A 19,625-nucleotide genomic window follows, 5' to 3' on the forward strand; every position below is an offset into this window, starting at 1 on the left:
TTTTTTTGTTTTCCGTTCTCCACAAATCAGAGTAAGGGAGCTATCTCGGACCACCCCTCAAAAACTATCATCACAAGTCTTATGGATTGTTGTGCTCTATAAATGTTAATTTAGGAGGTCTTAGACATGTGTGACAGAAATTGCAGTACAGTAAACGTAAAGAAATTGAATTTTTGGCCGCTACTTCCAGAACCGAAAACCCGAAACTGATAAAACCATGTTAGTTTAAAAACCAACTAACAAGACTTTGAAATTGAAACAGTTTTGAACAATGTGGAGAAGATTTATCTGTTTTATTGCATCGTTACTTCTAGTATGAAATTTTCAACACTCATCACCCTGTATTTTGGACCTAGAAATTGGATCTCTATGAAAAATATGTCGTACGGAATAATAACACCTTTAATTTGAATATTAGTTCGTGAAACAGGTCAAGCAATTTATGAGAAATTGGTGCGAGTTCCATTCCGACGCTTTTCTGAGAAATTGGTGCGAGTTCCATTCCGATCGCTTTTTCCGATGCTTCAAGAACTGGTGAAGTCACTTGGACCCTCCCGAAACGAAATCCTGGGTAATTTTGTTCCCTATCAACCTTTCTTATGTTGCAAGATGGGCATTTTTAAGGGAAACAAGTTTTTCTAGCATAAACTTTTTCGCATTTCAACGCTTTCTGCTAATATCGGGTAATAGGGTATTTGGTGTAAATTTCTTACAAATTGAGTTTCATTGAAATTTTGGATACTAAAGACTTTCAGTTTATTTAAGTTGTCAATAAAAAGACTCTGAATAAAAAAATCCGTTTGGACAAGAAATAGTTTTTGTTAGAAAACCTTCTATTGCCTAACACTTCGAATACCAAGGGGGTAAAAAGTTACGCGGACTACCGAGGATATCATGAAAAGTAATTTCAAAACTTTTTTACCATTAGAAAGATAAATTCATTCGGAATAAAATCCATTTGAAACGATGGAAAACCGAAAATTCTATTCAAAGTTATTATAAAAGTTCTAACTAATGTCTGTTGAAAAAAGTGGGAACGCTAACTTTGGCTGGCCATATCTCAGTTGTTAGAAGTCCGATTTTGAAAATTTGTTTATCATTAGACAGATACGTCTATCGCAACGTAAATGGAACAGATTTTTATCTATTACACTTTGTTAATGAAAGTTTTGATCAAAAAACGTAATAAAAAGTCCAAGCATAAATTATTGAAAACTTCGTAAAGACTGTCCCAGAAAGTATGGACGCACTTTGGTTTCGCTGTAAATAATTCACAAGTGTTAGATATTCAAATTTTATTCGATATATTTTATTGCGAACGTTCCTCATTAAATTCCGTACAGACTTCTTGGTGACAAGTTTTGACACTAGTTTCCAATCTTTTTCAAACTGTTGAATGGTTTCGGCTGCCGAGACATGTTTTCTAAGATGTGCCCAAAATTCCTCAATTGATCGAAGTTGTGGACAAGTTGTGGTGGATTCAAGTCTTTTGGGACGAAAGTGACATTTTTGATAGTATATCATTCTTCCGTGGTATTGGCAAGAAGCAAGATCTGGCCAGAAGAAAACAGGATCCTGGCGGCTTCAAATCATGGGTGGAAGTCGTTTTTGTAAACATTCCTTGATGTATATTTCGCTGTTAATTGAAGCAGTGGTGATGAAGGGTTTCGAAATCTTACCGTAGCTACAAATTGCTTGTCAGACCATAGCATTCTTACCGAATTTTTCGACTTCAATCGATGTCTCGGACTGGTTTAACACTTGCCCTTCTCGCACCGTATAATATTGTGGTCCCGGCAAGGATTTGTAATCGAGTTTCACGTAGGTTTCGTCATCCATGATTATGCAGTTCAAATTTCCAGCAAGAAACGTATTGTACAGCTTCTGAACCCTCGGCCTGATCAATGCTTCTTGTTTCGGACTACGTTTTGGTTGTTTCTGCTTCTCATAGGTTCGAAGATTCAAACGTTCCTTTGCACGAAGAACATTTGACTTCGAAGTGCCCACTTTTTGGCCACATCCCGAACTGAAACCTCCTTCTTTTGCTCGAACGCCTTCAGTATACGTTTATCCAACTGAGGGTTAGCCTTTTTTCGGCCCGTTTTCGGTTTATCCTCAAAGGAGTTATCCTCGCCGCACTTACTCCTTCCATTTTTGCTATCTTTCTCAGTGACAGTCCGCGTTCTGTGCACCATTTGTACACAATTTTGTTCTGCTGAAAGTCCACGAATTTCGAAACAAACTGATGAAAACGAATAAACAACTGCACAAGTGGTTAGAGAAGAGTGCAAACAACAGAACGCAGCCATAAAAATTAACAGATTCTGAATCATTGCGAAATGGCAGCGGTTTTTGGTTGCGTCCATACTTTCTGGAACAGTCTTTATTTTCGACATATCTTTAAATTCAAAGTGACGACATATGTATTTTTTATATACCAATAGATTGCTTTTGACATCAGCTATAAGTTTTAGAAGAAATCAATTTAAAAAATATCTAAAAATGCGATATTGTCACAGAAATTTTAGAATATTAGAAGTATTCGAAGAATACTAAATACAGCTAAGCAATTTTGTACACCAATCGATTGAATACCAGCTATAATGTACGGGAAAAAATAGTTTAAAAAAGACTAGTTTACTAAAGAAAATCCAAAAATTAGATATTTCACAGAAATTTCTCGAATTAAAATAAAATTAAACCTGTTTGACACTTAGCATGAAATTCATTTCGAATATTTAGGTATTGTTGATCACCAATCGATTAAATATTGCTTCAATTGAAAGTTTTAACAGGAAATTCTATCATATTTACTAAAAACCTCAAGAAATTATGTATTTTTACAGAAATTTTTGAATCTTAGAGTTTTTTTGTGACTCAGCTAAGCACGCATTCAAGCATGTTCGTGTAAGAACCGACTAAATTTACTTTCAGCTAAAATTTCAAGAATTTATGTTTTATATTTACCACAAATCTAAAAAAATCGATACTTTTACAGAAGTTTTTAAAATTGAAGAAATTGTAGGCACTTACGTAGATTCTGTGCACTATTTGTTCACGATATTTCGTCGTTGCTCTGCTTAAAGTCCTCATATTTTGAAACGAACTGATAGAAAAAAGGGTTACATAAAAGTTGAGAAAATAGTCCCATGAAAATTAGGGGATTCTCAATTATTGCGGAATGGTATCGCGTTTCGACTGCTTCCATATTTTCTGGAATTTTTATTTAGAACATTTAATGTGATACAGCCATTTGCGAGATGGATGGCATTCGGGCTGTTTGGACCAATAATTTGTACTTAATTTGTGTCACTGACTGTATTAGTTAAACAGTTGAGCTGGTGCTGGTGTTAACTGTCGTAGAATGCGGATAGACGAATTTCATTCACTAGGTAGATACCAAACTGCATTTTGAATAGAAGCCGATGGGGACGATCTGCCGTATACCAAAGTCGATTTCATATAAATGGCGGCCGAATCCAGGATGGCTGTTCCTGAATAAAATTTTTGTTAAGATTCGAAATAACAATAAACCAGAGTCAAAGTTATTAATTGATGAGACAAATTGTCTTTCTAGGTAATGAAGAATGTATATGAAAAAGTTAAGTCAAATCAAAGTAAACAAAAATATTGGCTTTCGAATTCAGTTGGAGTCGCTCTGTATACAGATGTAAACTTTATTCCCTGATTTCCTCATATGGAAGTGCCTTGCTATGATTCGCAGAAAATAATCATACTCATTATGATATGATCCTCTTAGTCAACTCTGTTATTACTATCGGAATCGGGCACCACACATCGCATATGCACGCGTTTGGCCAACCACAAATGCTGTCCCTTAAAATGGTGCTCGAGTAAGTTTGAAAGAAGAAATTCCGAACAAAAATTCCTGCACGTACTTTGCCTGTCTAACACTATGTGCCAACGGTGACAAACGTTGCAATTATGCTTACGCATTAATCTGCACCACCAGCACAACACCGGATGTGCGGAGTTTATTTGGCGCAACCAATCCGCTGAATGGCTTTATAAACAAAACAATACACCGGATGCGCGTGAAATACGGTTACGAGTTTAATTGGCGAAATTCGAGAGCTCCGGGCGGTTAAGCGACATTCGAGAGCCGTCCGTGCCACTGTCATAATAGTATACACACAACGCGGTCAATGGCCTAAATGGCCTCGGCCCACTCTGCGCACTGCTAGACTGCCCGAGCTGGTTTTATACCCGGCGGGAGACCAAACTGGATGCTAATTCATTATTTGACCACTTCCGCTCGCCTCCGGGTGATGATGATACAGTTTAGGAGGATATTTCAGTTTCGATTCCCCGCGAGACTTAACCCCGATCATCTTGGGCAGGGAAATCCGCCGTTCGTTGGATGTTGCGAAGTTTGGAATTTTGATAATCTAGGATTGCCATAAAAGCAAAAAAAATGAAATATTGCTACAGAATTCGGAACAGCAGCAAATGAGAAATGAGGTTTGAATACTTACCATCAACAGAACAATAAAGCAATTAACGGCGGTGTCAGACTAATTAAAAATATCAGTTTGGTTAATTAATTAATTGATCAAAATTAAGTGCGAGCAAGCGCATCTGCTTTTTGTACTCACGGCATTCGGCGGCGATCTGCTGCGGTCAACCCGCGAATGGGCTGCACAAATGATTATTTCGATTAAAAGCCCTAATTTTTTTGTCTCGCTTTTGCGATTTGTTTGGATATTTTGGATTCTTTTGATGTCAATGATCAATTAGAATTCACTGTAATAAAAAAAAATTCATGCGGCTCTAACGAGATAGGCGATTGAGGTTAAATTCTCTATAATAAAAACTGCTACAGTCAGACTCAGTTTGCTTTGAATTGCTAGATTTGATTGAAGTCAATTTCTACACTAACTCATGTTTATGATTCTATCACATGGTTTAAAAAGCAATGAGATTTTGCTGAATGATCGGAGGACATACAAGACTTGGAAATACATAACATTAGGTGACTTCAAATAGTCAACTGTCAACAACGACTCACACTGTGTAATCACTAGATCTACAGGGTCCGGCACTCGAAGTGTAACCAACTTCAGACCGCTCGCGCAGCTGACGCACGGGCATCAGCTCAATAGAAATTTGCTAAATGACAGTTCGGAGTTGTATTGTTTACAAGCGCAAGAAAGCATTTTGCCAAAAGTGAACGCGAAAAAAAAATCTTGACTTGAGAGAGCGAAGGAGTTGCTTCGTTTGGCCGAAAGCGGTCAATTTCCGAACATTGTATTTTCTGACGAGAAAATTTTTCCAATTGAGCAATTCGTAAACTCTCAAAACGATAGGGTTTACTTGACCGACCGTTCATACGAGAATTTGAGTCATCGATTGGCCACCAGGAGGCAGCACCCGCAACAGATAATGGTTTGGGCCGCTGTAACCGCAGATGGACGCTCTCCAATCGTTTTCATCGAGCCTGGCGTCAAGGTAAATGCGACATATAATCGGGAAAGTATTCTGGAGGTTGCTTTGAAGCCGTGGGCAGACAAACATTTCGGTGGCAGACCATGGACGTTTCAGCAGGACTCGGCACCATCTCACAAAGCTCGAGTGAACCAAGAATGGCTGAAAAACAACGTTCCGAACTTCATCACGTCCACACAATGGCTCTCGAATTCACCAGATGCGAATTCAATGGATTATTCTCTTTGGGCCATTTTGTAGAGCAAAGTCCGAACTAAAAGATACACCAGTCTCGAGGCGCCGAAAAAAGTTATTGTCCGCGAGTGGGCCTAAATACCTGCAAGTCACATTCGGCAACTTGCGATTCGTTTTTTGACCGTCTCAAGGCCATAGTCAAGGCAAAAGGTGGTTATATCGAGCAAAAGTGAATTGATTCTGAATTTTGTATTATTTTTACACATTTTGTACTTTGAATTAAGTAAAAGTAATTTTCCAAACTGAATTTATGGCCTTTTTAATTGGTTACACTTCGAGTGCCGGACCCTGTAATATGGAAATAGCATCCAATTGACGAATTTCGTATGCCAAATCGCTCTCTCAGATTTGAATGAAACTTTCTGGACCCACTTTGCTGGACGGTCTTTTGAAAAGGGACAAATCCTACAAACAAGTTATGTACTAGTGATTTTCACAAAATCGTTCAAATTCTCGAAGTGGGAACGCTAATTTTAACGGACTATATCTTAGCCATTTTTGGACCGATTTCAAGTTATTATAAAAAGTTCCATCTAAAGTCTGTTGAAAAAAAGTGGGAATGCTTTGGTTGGCCAATTTTTCAATTACACTGTTAAGATTTGAAAATATAAGTAAAAATATCGAGTTATTATTAGATTTTTAGTATACATAGAATTATTTTCTTCAACAAATTTTAGCTAATACCAAATTCAATCTACATAAAAGATCATAGATGTTTGTCTTACATTTTTTAATATATTAAATTCGAAAACTTGCACGAAAATGTAGATTTTTTGAGATTTTGATGTAAACATAAGCTTTTACTCCTAAAATTTTACACGTTGCTAAGTTCATTGAGTTGGTAAGCAGAATTTCTTAGACGTTCACTTACGTCAAATCCACGTAAGTGCCTACAACTTCTTAAATTTTAAAAACTTCTGGAAAAGTATCGATTTTTTTAGATTTGTGGTAAATATAAAACATAAATTCTTGAAATTTTAGCTGAAAGTAAATTTAGTCGGTTGGTACACAAACATTCTTGAATGCGTGCTTAGCTGAGTCACAAAAAACTCTAAGATTCAAAAATTCTGTAAAAATGCAAAATTTCTTGAGGTTTTTAGTAAATATGATAGAATATCCTAATAAAACTCTCAACTGAAGCTATATTCAATCGATTGATGATCAAAGCAAAGTCTTGGCATTACATTCCTTTTGTGGAATTTAGCATTTCTGTTTCAACAGACTTCGCAGCCGATTCTTGATGTATAGAATCATTGCATGGCTAGTACTATGGATTCTACTGACACTAAGAATCCTTTCAGGTCGGGGCTCGAACATACGACAACTGGCTTGTAAGACCAGCGGCCTATGCATTGAACCGCCAACCCGGGACGAACTAATACAGAGAGCGAATCGATTCATATGAAGATTGCATCGATTTTTGTCGGAATTTGTTTATAATATTATGTGACATTACATCTAATGGTTCTATATTTGTGAGTCTGTGTAACTCATTTGTACTAAACCAGGGAGGACGCTTCAAAATCATTTTCAGAATTTTATTCTGAATCCTTTGAAGCGTTTTCTTCCTGGTGGAACAACAACTTGACCAAATTGGTACTGCATAAAGCATGGCTGGTCTGAAAATTTGTTTATGAATTAACAATTTGTTTTTTTTTTTAGACACAGCTTAGAATTTCTGTTTATAAGAGGATATAAACATTTAATATATTTATTACACTTTACCTGGATTCCTTCAATGTGATCCTTGAAAGTGAGTTTTTTGTCATACGTTAAACCTAAGTATTTAGCTTGATCAGATCATGTCAATTCCAAGCCATTTAATTTGAGAATGTGATTATTGTTTGGTTTAAGAAAAGAAGCTCTTGGCTTATGAGGAAAGATAATTAATTGCGTTTTTGCTGCATTTGGTTTAATTTTCCATTTTGACAGATAATCACTGAAAATATTTAAACTTCTTTGTAGGCGACTGCAGATCACTCTTAGATTTCTGCCTGTGGCTAACAGACTTGTGTCGTCACAGAATAGCGATTTCTGACAACCAACGGGTAGATTTGGAAGATCAGAAATGAAAATATTATACAAGATTGGAGCTACGCTCGAACCCTGCGGAACACCGGCTCGTACGGGTAGCAATTCAGATTTACAATTCTGATAGCTAACCTGAAGAGTACGATCAGTTAAATAATTTTGAATCATTTTGATCAAATAAATAGGAAACTTGAAATCAGACATTTTTGCTATCAAACCTTTAGGTCAAACACTGTCGAATGCTTTTTCTATGTCTAGAAGAGCAATTCCAAAAGGATAACCCAGAAGATTTATTTGCTTCGGTACTCTGACAAGTTGATGAGTAGTTGAATGTTCATGACGAAATCCAAACTGCTCAGGCAAAAAACTTGAATTTACATTTATATGGGACATCATTCTCAACAAGATAATTTTTTCAAAAAGATAGAGAAAGTAAGCTAATTGGTCGATAACTTGATGTATCTGCTGGGTTTTTATCGGGTTTGAGGATAGGAATTACTTTAGCATTTTTTGCATCTTTTTGGGAAGTAAGCTAAAGAAAAACACTTGTTGAAAATTTTAACCAAGTGAGACTCTTGGTTAAAATTTTCAACATCTGGAAGATTTTTAATAAGAATATTAAAAATTCCATCATTACCAGGAGCCTTCATGTTTTAAAGTTTCCTAATAATTGATTTAATTTCATCAAAATTTGTCTCAATAATGCCATCGTGTGATAACACTTGGGTTGAAATATGATCATATTTCAGTGAGACTTCATTTTCAATAGCACTCACAACGTTGTGGACACTTTCGAACTGCTGAGCAAGTTTCTGAGCTATTTCGCCATTTGTAAGAAGTATTTGATTTCCTTCCTTGAGAGCAGGAATTGGTTTCTGAGGTTTCTTAAGAACTTTAGAAAGTTTCCAGAAGGGTTTAGAATATGGTTCAATTTGTTCAACTTCTTTACCGAAATTTTCATTTCGCAAACGAGTAAATCTATGTTTAATTTCTTTTTGTAAATCCTTAACTATGTTTTTCATAGCAGGATCACGAGAACGTTGATATTGTCGTCGACGAACATTCTTCAACCGAATGAGCAGTTGAAGATTGTCATCGATGATAGGAGAATTTAAGCTTTAATTTAAGTTTGAGCTTTGGGAACTGAAAGATTCCTAGCTTCGATAATGTAGTGATTCAAATTATCAATTGCTGTGTCGATGTCCGCAGAATTTTCTAAAATAGTTTCATGATCCACATGATTTTCAATGTGAGATCTGTAATCCAACCAATTAGCTCTATGATAATTGAATATAGAACTAAATGGCTTAATTATAGCTTCGTTGGAAAGTCTGAATGTTACTGGAAGATGATCTGAGTCAAAGTCAGCATGTGTAATCGGTTCACTACAAATGTGACTTTGATCTGTTAGAACCAGATCAATTGTAGACGGGTTTTTCACGGAAGAGAAAAGAAGTCAAAGTCTTGGCATTACATTCCTTTTGTGGAGTTTGGCCTTTCTGTTTCAACAGACTTCGCAGCCGATTGTTAGTGTACAGAATCATTGCATGGCTAGTACTATGAATCCTACTGACACTAAGAATCCTTCCAGGTCGGGGCTCGAACATACGACAACTGGCTTGTAAGACCAGCGTCCTATGCATTGAACCGCCAACCCGGGACAAGAAGAGAACCCGGCCAACCCGGGACAGGAAGAGAAACAAGTAGGATTACTGGGATGAAGAACTGTGAAGTAACCAGCTGAGAGTTGATTATGAAGTATTTTACCATTACTGTTATTTTGCCTACAATTCCACTGGACATGCTTTGCATTTAAGTCCCCTATTACGAAAAATTTCGATCGATATCTTGTAAGTTTTGGCAAATCGCCTTTAAAGAAATTTAATTGTTCGCCGGTGCATTGGAATGGTAAATATGCTCCAGCGATGAAATAAACTCCATGAATGGTTTCAACTTCGATTCCCAAACTTTCAATAACTTTAGTATTGAAAGAAGGTAAAATTCGATGTTTAATTTGCCGTTGGACAAAAATGGCAACTCCTCCACCCATTCCAGTAAACCTGTCAAATCGATGAACCACATAATGTGGATTACTTTTCAAATTGACATTTGGTTTAAGAAAAGTTTCTGTCAAAATGGCAATATGAATTTTGTGAGCTTTTAGAAAATTATAGAATTCATCTTCACTCGATTTCAAAGATCGAGCATTCCAATTTAAAATATTCAAATAATTATTTAACATCACTGTTAAATTTTAAATTCATTATAATATAATTTGCAAATTGCCATCCGATTTGAAATGCTTCAAAAAGTGATGAAGTCGAATTTATTCGGATGATCATTTGAAAAAGTTGATCTTGTAGGTAGATCATTTTACTTTCAGTTATATCGCCTAAATCAACTTTATTTAAAGAAGCGAATGGCATTGAAGGAATATTTGTAGGTAGACTGCCATTAGAAGAAGATGATATGGCCGATCTACCTATTAATAAATTGTTTTCGTTAGAAGATGAACTGCAAGGCGGTCCTGTGTTCTGATTATTTACATTAGAAGAATTAAGTGGTGGATTTCTACCTGTTATACTAGCATAACTGACATTAGAAGAAGATGATGACGAGGTCGATCTACCTGTCAATAAATTATTTTCGTTAGAAGACGAATTGGAAGGCGTACCTGTTTTTTGTTTTAAATTCGAAGAAATAAGTGCCTTAGAAGAATTAGGCTGATTTTCAGGTATGTTCTGTAAATTTAAGGTCGTTGATTTGACTTGTTGTCTAAGCGAACGAGCGTTCAAAATTTTTTCTCTGACAGGACATTTCAAATAATTGGATTTATGATTTCCATCGCAATTTGAACATGAAAATTTATCAGTGGTTTCATTCATTGGACAAACGTCTTTCGAATAATCGCATTCGTCGTTGCCAAGGCTTCGGCCATGGAACCAAAAATTGTCATATGGATATACGGTGTTTGAATTGTGGTAAATCGCTACAACAATTCAAACACCGTATATCCATATGACAATTTTTGGTTCCATGGCCGAAGCCTTGGCAACGACGACATTGCGTTAAGTTTGCAATACGATTATGCCGTTTATAATGTTCCCAATGAATTTTAATGTGGGAAATGAAACATACTTTTTCTAAAGTTTTCAAATTGTTTACATCACTTCGATTGAAGTGTATTAGGTAAAGTTCATGGGAAATTCCAGAGCGTGGTATAGAAGTACCATTCGCTATATTTTTCATAAGTATTACTTGAGAAGGGGCAAAACCAAGCAATTCTTTTAGATCATTTTTAATTTCATCAGTACTTTGATCATTTGATAAGTCTTTCAAGACAGCCTTGAAGGGTCTGTCTGATTTTATATCATACGAATAAAATTTATGAAGTTTCTCGGACAAATATCGAATAAGACGTTCGTAATCTTCCAATCCATCCACCAAGACTCGACATTCTCCTCTTCGTCCGATTTGAAATGAGACTTTTACTTCCGGGAGAAAAGTAGAAAGCTCAGTACGGAATGCTTTGAAGTCGGAAATCATCATCGTCACTGGTGGCATAGATTGTTGTTTCTTCCCAGAACGACAAGCGTCCATTTTGGGAATTTTTGAAAAATTTCTTCTATGTCGCTACAATCGAATTCAGGAAAAATCTCGTAAATATTGTTAGACGGCATAGATTCAACGGAAGAGATTTCCGTCCGTTGTCTTTTATTTTTACATTCAGATTCTATAAGATTGTGAATGTTATTAGAAAAATGTTGAATAACGGATTGTGATTTATTCCGTATTGAATTATTTTTAGCCTTAGGCTTATTGCCTTTCCGGTTGGACGCAGGCATTTTTGAAATGAATGAAATTTTAAATTAAATTAACTAGGCTAAATTAGTCTTCGATTAGACTCCTAGTTTCGAAAAGTCTTGATAAAGACTGATTTTGTGGTAGTCCAGGAGCCAAGAGCTATACACGTGCGGTGCGAACAACTGTTCAACACCGACTCATTTGCCTATGTCTGCAGCCTAAGACTAAACGCTATCTACTAAGGCTGTGAACCATTTCTCTTTTAACTTTAACTTTTGGTTGATATTTTTTAGTGTCGGAAAATAACCATCGATCTGTTAAAAATAACCATGCTCTCGAACAGTTATTTTTGACAACATCAAAATAACCACTCAAGTGTCAGATTTCAACCAAAAGTTAAAATTACTCGCGAAATGGTTTACAGCCTAACTGATATAAATCTCGATTAATTGATTGCTATTATTCGATTAGCTCGAAGAGTGGCACTGTCGTTAATCGATTACAAGTACTCGATTACTTTAGCCTTTTAATCGATTATTTTGATTAATCGAGTAAAAAAATACATCACTTGTCCCGACTTCCGGTTCCCTCAACGAGTGAACACGTCGTATCGCTTTAGTGCGGTGAGAATTCGAGTATTTCGCGAGAAAGAAAGGATGTTCATCCGTACTTCGGTGACTCCACGTTGTCACATAGCGAGGGTTTCACTTGTAGTCCAGTGAAAAGAAAGTCCATTGGACTATAAACGAAAACTAACTGGAAATATAGCTAAATCGCTGTGCCATCAATCGGCGTCATCTCAAGTGAGGTGACGCCACCAGAAGTGAAGAAGAAGAAGAAGAGTACTGTCCCAACTGAAGGAATATTCGAAATAGCATTTCAACGGATTCAAATATCCAATTTGAGTGTTGTGTCTGTCAGTCTGTGGTATAATGTCCACACAACAACGTTGTTCATGAAAATGACTTGCGGACCCCAAGGAATACACGGAGCACTGTTCAGGAATAGCTGTCATATGTGTATGTACCTTATCGGGATATCAACTCGAAAAAAATATGCCTTAGGTCGTACTTATGGATGCATTCTCACACAATTTTTATTCGCTTAAATTAGATGAACTTAATTTCTGATTATATTTTCAGCCAAACAAATTAGCAAGTTGTTTACCGATTGTCCGGCAAAAGATAAGGCATAGCCATCTGTACTTCTGTGCCTTTTTCCCTGCTTTCTGGTCAATATGTAAACAAGTTTATTATAGAGTCCGCGTGGGTGTGCAACCGCTTCATATGCTTGAACCAGACCGGGATCATTCATTATTTACCACCTCTCTGTATCGTGTCACAAATTCATCTCACGGCGGAACCAAATCGGCGCGTGCGCTGGGTCGAGTTTGCGTGGTCAGGTGACTCTTTAATCTACTCCTTGAGTGTGTCGTTCTTCTTTGCGTGAATCGTTTGGTGCTTGGTGTAGTTTGATGGTTTCATATCTCGAAATCTCACAGCAGGATTTAATCCGAAACAACTGTTATATTCCTGATGAATAGCATACGACGACACTCGGCTCGTACATGGCCCTGATTGTTGTCGTTAGCGTGTTGGCCACTTCTTCGACATGTGGCCACGGGAATTTACAGCTTGTTTCGAATATCTGTCGTAGGATGAAATGTGTTTTTTCAAACCCCCTTTTCCCCGGCAAGCCAACATTCAGAAATGATTCGCGAAAGCTGGAATTAATGTTATGGTAAATTTTTATGTCATGAATTGTTCTTGACTGTATATCTTCTCCTGTTCTGTCCGCACGGATGTAGGTGTTTAGTAAAAGCATTTCCATTCAAATTCTAAAAATAACATCAGTTCATTGATACAAAAACTGCCCGTCAATCATAACGGCGTGGGCGTACTGGTTTGTTTGTACACAGTATATAGACACGGCGGTCGACAGGGGAACCATTTTCGTTTATTTCGGTAACGCAGTGCAAAGTGTTCCCTCAACAACATCGAATCAATTAGAAGGAATATTCTTCAATAGTAAATAGCAATTCAATAGTAAGAATTTGGAAGTGTTTGTTCGAAAATTCAACAATACCATCGAACTCAATCTATCGTCAAATAACATTGGATAGTTGTTACTGCATCACTCCAAAAGCTTTATTAAACAATTATAACTTCAAACTAGAATAGTAAGCAAATTCACGAAATCGAATGCCTTTTTGTACCTACCGACAAGTGATCTGGGACTGTTTCATGTGAACATTCAAAGCAATTTACTCTGAATAATAAAATAACTTCAGAATAGATAAGATAAAAGACCGCTGCCATTTCGCAATGGTTCAGAATCTGTCACAATTTTTGGGGTTGCGTCCTGTTGTTTACACTCTTCTCTAACCACTTGTGCAGTTGTTTATTCGTTTTCATTAGTTTGTTTCGAAATGCGTGGACTTTCAGCAAAACAACGTCGAAAAATTGTGTACAAATGGTGCACAAAACGCGGACTGTCACTGAAAAAGATAGCAAAAATGAGAGGAGTAAGTGAAAAAGCCGTGCGAAATGCAATCAGGAAGTTCGGTGAGGATAACACCTTTGAGGATAAACCGAAAACGGGCCAAAAAAAAGGTTCTGCTAACCCTCAGTTGGATAAACGTATACTGAAGGCGTTCGAGCAAAAGAAGGAGGTTTCAGTTCGGGATGTGGCCAAAAAAGTGGGCACTTCGAAGTCAAATGTTCTTCGTCCTTAAGAACGTTTGAATCTTTGAACCTATAAGAAGCAGACACATCCAAAACGTAGTCCGAAACAAGAAGCATTGATCAGGTCGAGGGTTCGAAAGCTGTACAATACGATTCTTGCTGGAAATTTGAACTGCATAATCATGGACGACGAAACCTACGTGTAACTCGATTACAAATCCTTGCCGGGACCACAATATTATACGGTGCGAGAAGGGCAAGTGTTAAACCAGTCCGAGACATCGATTGAAGTCGAAAAATTTGATAAGAAAGCTATGGTCTGGCAAGCAATTTGTAGCTGCGGTAAGATTTCGAATCCCTTCATCACCACTGCCTCAATGAACAGCGAAAAATACATTAAGGAATGTTTACAAAAACGACTTCTACCCATGATTCGAAGCCACAAGGATCCTGTTGTCTTCTGGCCAGATCTTACTTCTTGCCACTACTCGAAATCAACGGTAGAATGTTATACTACCAAATATGTCACTTTCGTCCCAAAAGACATGAATCCACCAAATTACCCACAACTTTGGGCATTAACGAAGGCACATCTTAGGAAACATGTCTCGGCAGCCGAAACCATTCAACAGTTCGAAAAAGATTGGAAAAAAGTGTCAAAACTTGTCGCCAAGAAGTTTATACGGAATTTAATGAGGAACGTTCGCAAGAAGGTGCGCCAGCTAGTCTACAATGGCTATGTAGCAAATCTTGAGAATAATATTCTGTTGTTGTAGTCTAATATTATCAATATATCGAATAAAATTTGAATATCTAACACATGTGAATTATTTACAGCGAAATCAAAGTGCGTCCATACTTTCTGGGACAGTCTTTAGTTCAGAAAACTCACTGAAGAAAAAATCACCAATGATTTTTTCCATTCGCGATTCCCACTAAAACTACTGATCTTACGTGACAAAAAATCAGTAGTGAAAAGTTCAATTTCGTGCATTCTCTTCGATGATATTTAAGAAAAAAGATCGCACATTGAATGTATCTAAAATAATTATTTGGCAGATGATTTTTGGGAAATGAATTTTGCATAGCCGTTATATCTGAAACCTTTGCAGAGACTGAACTGTTCTGAAAATAATCTAAAAACTGCGCGTAAAGTAGTTGGAATGAAAAAAGGCGGGTGGGTAATATCGGAGATATAATCGGATGACGTGAATACGAATAAAATGGATCTTTCAGTTTCTTTGATGTTAGAGATTCTGAATTCTTTAACTGGAATTCAGGAACCGAATTTTTTATCCGAACGCTAGAATTGAATTCTCAAACTCGATTTCGATGCAACATTCAGAAATTGAACTCTGAACCTGAACTCGGTAACTGAATTCTGAATAGTTAAACTCATCACTGAACCTGTGTTGTGGAACTGAATTTAAGACCAGGATTCTTTTTCGGTTCCGAGTTCTGAACCTGAATCCTATCACGTGAACTCTGGACCTGGATCTGATCCGCAGCTGAATTTTAGTTACAGAATTCCGGTTCAGGAATTCGTTTTCAAATTCGGATCTAGAATTCAGCTCAGAAGATCCAGAAGTTAGTTCAAAGATCTTCCTAATCTAGTTCCTAAATTTAGAGTCTAGAACCTCTAGAGTTGTAGAACTGAACTTTGGAACCAAATTCTAGTGGAATAATATTTTAACACCATTCAATTCTACTATACATAGTAGTGACAAATTACTGACAAAATTCTAGACTTGCATTCTGGTCTAGAACTCCGAACCTGCACTGTGGAATGCAGTGTAGAACTCAATTAATGAAATACAACTTAATTTTGGATATGAGTTCTGTTCCTGGATTTCGGTCTGAAGATCCAGATTTTCAGGTTCAGAATTCCGAACCTGAGTTCTGAAACTATATTCTAAATCTAAATTCCGACCAGAAATTTATGAACTGAATTCTGATCCGAACCTCTATTTCAGTTCCAGAATTCAGTTTCTAAACTGATCCAAAGTTCAGGTCTCGATTCAATCCTGATTTCAGATCCAGAATTCGGTTCCAAAATCCTGGCTTAGAATCTTAGAATTAAGTTCAGAAATTTGGTTCCAGTTCCAGAATTATGGTACTTGATTCTGGGCAAGGAACCGAATTTTAGATCTGGCTTCCAGAAATGAAAAAAAAAATCAGGCCTTTCATTCTGAAACTGAATTTCAGAACTAAAATCTAGAATTGGATTATGAACTGAACTAAACGAGACAACTACGTAGGCAATGAAGCATCAATTAGAAGGGCTGATTTTGTATAATGCTCCCCATCGTTTTTCACTTTTCGTTGTATTAAACTCCAATGCAAACGACCAGCAGCAGGATGACGCAATCGCACTTGTTTGAAACGAAAGTGGCTCTGCGAACGTTCCGCAGGTGATACGATACTGAACTGAATTCTTGATACTAGAACTGGAACTGAGTTCTGGACCTGAACCAACCGGAATGATGCATTTGTTTTTCTTTCCTGCTCAGTCAACTGTGTAGGCTAGAATGAACGAATCAAGTCTTAACCTTTTATACCTACCTACAGGTACGAGAAAGGCGTCATACTTTCGTTGATACCAAACATTTCAGAAAACTTTTTTTTTTATTGTTTGTGATGCTGAAAATGCTATCATAAATTGCTGATCATATTTTCGAAGGCATGTAGCAACAATTACAACAAGAGATATTCACGACTTATCACTCTCTCAGTAGGTAAATTTTGAAAAGGCGCCCCATAGTAAAGTAAGTCGTATTCACGACAAAAAACCGATTCTCAACCCCTCTAGTGGTGTGATAATGCCTTTCTCTTAACATTTAAATAGTCTAATTAATCATTGTAAGATTCTATCCTCGACCATTAGTTTTGTGAGCTTCTCAAATAACCTAATAGTAGCTTTCAAAAAAGTTCAAGTCTTTCGAAATCGATTCTTTCATCTCTTTAAATTTTGATGCATTTTTACACTGGGATTTGTCGATTACGTCACATATAAGCTAACATATCTCGAAACGAAAATGTTTGCCATAACCCTTCAATAATTGAATGACATTAATTCTGTTTAAGTTTCGTCTTCCACTCATCAGTGCAGGCAGTTCTATTTGAACCGCTAAGTAGACGTAAAGTTTTTACGTATTTTCAGAACACTTTTTGTTTAGTACCGAAGTACCATGCCAAAATTGACGTACCGAACGAAAACAAATTTTCGACTTTAACTAGCCGGTTCAGGTTCGGTCATTCAGGGATTAGCCTAATGTTGTGCTTAGGCCGAGTTTTGCATTAACCTGTCCAGTACGAACTACTATGCACTGATGAGTTGAAGACGAAACGTAAACAAAATTGAAAAACGGTTATGTGCCTTAAGCACAAAATTAGACTAACCCCTGAATGAATGACATTGTTAGTTTTCAAATTCGTTGAGTCATTTTCGAGAAAATTCAGCCGACGAAACATGTGCGATTCGCTGGTTACGTCACTTATAACGGGTGTTTTTAGGATGTTTGTTTTTTTCAATAGAGTTTACTCTATTGTATGAAAGTTATTTTAACAGTGTAAAGTGACGTCTCTACTCAGTATTGTTTTGCAAATCATCATGAATAGGTTAAATCCAGAACAAAGCTTGCAAATCGTAAAAATTTATTTTCAAAATCAGTGTTTAATTAGAACTGTTTATAGCGCAAAATTCTCTTCGGTAATAAGGCGCATTTTTGGTTGAATGGATACGCCAACAAGCAAAATTGCCATATTTGGAGCAAAGATAATCCACACGCCGTTCGAGAATTACCGATCCATCCCGATAAATGTACTGTTTGGTGCGGCCTATGGGCTGGTTGAGTCATCGGTCCTTATTTCTTTAAAAATGATCGCGTTACCATGAATGGAAATCGATACAGAACCATGATCAATAAAATGTTTTAGAAAATCTTCAAGATATGGATTTGGACGAAACGTGGTTTCAACAGGGTGGTGCCACTTGTCATACTGCGGCCGAAACAATCGACTTATTCCTTATAGTTTCCTTATATTACATTTTGGTGGGAAAGGGTTCCAATCAGCTTTTTACAGCCCTGTCCAAAATGTATTGCCCTCCCCGTTAATTTGTATCAGGCCGAATTAGCGCATGCGCGCCATATAAACGCCTCTTTCAATATGAGGAAATTACATTGTTACCCAGCAGTTTCTATTATATCTTCATGTTGGTTTTCTTACCTTTGTTCATAGTTTGTATTCCGTTTTTACCTTAATTCCAGTGTTCTATTCAGCTGTGATTCATGTCTTTTGTTGTCATTTTTCACTCCGTACTTTTGCTGGCATGTTATGTTGCTTCCTTAAATGTAAAAGTTAGTTGTATGCAATGGTGTTTATATTCTTACCAATATTCCTTTCTAATTCTTTCAGCATTTTCGTATTTCTTGTTCCTCATCCAGTCATCCGTTTCCCAAAAAAAAAAAAAAATAAATAAATAAATTAGTGTTTCATTGATCTTTGTAGAGCAGCTCATCATGGTTTGACGGATAAGAATTGAGGACATGCGTTTTTATTTAAATGATAATAACACTTGGGTTTAATAGTATTGCTACAGCATGTTCACATTTCGTTATCTTCGGTTGATTCTTGACAGTATATTACCATCCGCTCAGGCACTTTTGAACATCTGGTACACTGACTCGCAATCGAAATGTGTCACAACCAATTTGATACAACACACCCGAGGGAACGGTATAATGTATGTTGTACACACAAAAACACATACATACACACAGGCACATACGCATACACACATGCATACATACCTACATATATTCCACAAGCAAGCATCACAACATTGAGTTACTATTTCTATTCTAATAGATTCTAACTAAAATTTGTGTGCCAATAGTCATCTCATTAGTAGAGTCACCATGTTATTTTACCGATTACTCGACTTTCAATAAATTTATTGAGATAAAATCGAATACAAAATCTTTGCCTCGTCTGTAAGAAGCAATGGAACATAAAAGTAGTTCAGAAATGATTCAATACTGCTGTTTCAACGAACAAAAAAAAAAAAATGCTCCAGATTTCATGTTATTCTTGAAATTAATCTATCAAACAGAGATAACAGATCTCACTCTAACTAATGGTTTTCGTACATGAAATGACTAATGGATTTGAGATGAATGGGGGTACCGTTACCCAATTTCTATCTCTTCTATTGGTCGATCGTTAGTCCTGAGCTGAAACGGTGGCCTTTATTACCGTTCTTGCATGCACTCACTCTTACATTTCATTCACACATCATCTCACCCATCAGGTCCCAAACGATACATCCTCACAATATAAACTGGATGAACATCGTTTGACAGCTATCAGTGGTTTGCTCATTGGTTCGGTCATTATTATTTTATT

The sequence above is a fragment of the Malaya genurostris genome, chromosome 3, assembly GCF_030247185.1.
Source record: "Malaya genurostris strain Urasoe2022 chromosome 3, Malgen_1.1, whole genome shotgun sequence".
Taxonomy (NCBI): domain Eukaryota; kingdom Metazoa; phylum Arthropoda; class Insecta; order Diptera; family Culicidae; genus Malaya; species Malaya genurostris.